This window comes from Trifolium pratense, linkage group LG7, assembly GCF_020283565.1.
Source record: "Trifolium pratense cultivar HEN17-A07 linkage group LG7, ARS_RC_1.1, whole genome shotgun sequence".
Taxonomy (NCBI): Eukaryota; Viridiplantae; Streptophyta; class Magnoliopsida; order Fabales; family Fabaceae; genus Trifolium; species Trifolium pratense.
In genome coordinates this window covers 17,807,194-17,809,320 of record NC_060065.1, presented here as the reverse complement: position 1 = coordinate 17,809,320, position 2,127 = coordinate 17,807,194, and positions in this window count along the sequence as shown.

Sequence of the window (2,127 nt, the reverse complement as noted above, 5' to 3'; positions counted from 1 at the left end):
ATTTTTATATTAACTTATATTAATAAGAATTTAAGGTAGACTAGATGATACTTAGTCTAAGATATGAAACAACTTAGAGTTCAAAGAATAGTTGCAATTTTTTTATTATTATGAATATAAATGTTTCATTAATTCATATAAATTCATGTTTTCAATTATTGTCAAAAAAGAAATCATATATTCAATTAAATGTATCTTTTTCAATAAAAAGTGGTTAGTATACTTAAGTATGGAGAAAAATTTGGACAAAATCGATGAACCCAAAAAATCAAATCAAACTGAAAATTACTCGTTCTTTTTTTGATTTAGGTCAAAAAATTAACTGAACTAAAAGAAACTAATTAAATTGAATTTGTTTGCTTTTTGTTTTTGATTTTAATTAACCAAGGAACCGAACCAATATATTTATTAAGCTTACAAATTCCAATTTGACTTAGCCTACGAGGTAACACTCAAACAAAACGAGTTAACATGCTCATGTTTGAGACTCAACGAAACAATATGAGTCAACGATACGAGTTAACCTTTCAAATGTACCTACTAACTACTCTACATTATTTTATGTGCGCAGCAAATCTGTATTAAGTTGTTTTTGTAATCTAACTAGTGATCTATACGGTTCACTATTACAATACAAACTGGGCGAAGGGAGTTTGCTACCTAACTAGTGATAGTTTTTCAATTCAGGTTGTTATTTCATCAAGAGGTGGGATGAGTGCAAACAATGGCGAAAAAGTGAGTGGAGGGGATGAGAAAATTTCTATATTACGGGTCAACCAATTTGTGTGAGGTTTATAGATTAGAGCTGGACACAATGGATTCAAAGAGTAACATCCAACGTAAATATTCCTGTCCGGGTCAATTATATGGTGAACAAACGAGACAAGTCTTGCACCGTCTACAAATTTGGTTTCACTATTGAATGAATAAGTCTTGTAGTTAGATCTAGGGGTGTGCAAACATTTGTGACCCGCCCGAAAACCGCTCAAACCGATATAACCATTGATGTTTCGGGCGGGCCGGGTCGGTGGTCGGGTTTGAAAATTGGAGAATATAGAGTTGGCACGGATGCACATGGTCGGTCTCGGTTCTCTAAACTCTAAACCACCGATACTCATACCCGACCGTGTAATAAGAACTAGCGTGAGTTTTTCTTCTACTAATCTTGTAACTTACACATTGTATAGGGTGTAGTGTCTAAGCATTTAAAGCTACTAGTAGTAATTTGCGGTCCTATAGTAGTCTAGAAGTTCAGCCATAGTGTTGCAGTAACTTTTATTGAAAGTTGAAATAACAATAATTAATTAATTAAATTTTATACACATTTCTCAATGGCCAGCTAGCAAAAGTTTGCATTGTGCATTTTATCACTAGTCTGTAATGCTCTTTTTTAAAAATAAAACATCTCTTTGAACATTTGTTTGTTGGTTTTCTACTTGCTACTCCGCCAGATCTGAGTAAGGTTCAAGCTATTCCGCCATAAACAACCAACACCTGCATAATAAGTATTTTTTGTGATTCTAATTAATTATTGTTAAGTCTTATTTTTTTTCTATCTTCTTTTCTTTTCAATCTTTATCCACACTTCTTCTTCTTCATATTTTTCTGAGTTTGATTGAAAAGTATGTAAATCCCACGGGAGCGAGAAAACTCCAAGTAATACTGGTGTAAACCGACTAAAACCACTCGACCAACCCGTCACCCGCCCAACTCACCACCCGTCATAACCACTGCTACAAACGGTCGGAAGTGAGTTGAGTTTTACCCTTATCGGTTTTCTCTGGAGGGGCAGTTTTCGGTCCGAATCCGACCGAACCCGACCGATGCCCACCCCTAGTTAGATCAAATGTGACTTATTGATCTAATAGCAAAAAAAAAAAAATATTTATATATGGCAGAAGACTAAGGGCTTGTTTCGATTCGGCTTATTTTGAACTTATGAAAATAGCTTATGCAAATAAATAGTTTTATGTTAATTTATAAGTTTTCACTAACAAAAATTATATTTTCATATGTTGTTTTCTCATAAACTACCTTAAAAAGTTTATAATAATGCATAAAAGCTTATTTATTTGCATAAGCTCAAAAATAAGTCAATCTAAATATGCCCTAATTTACTTGTAGACA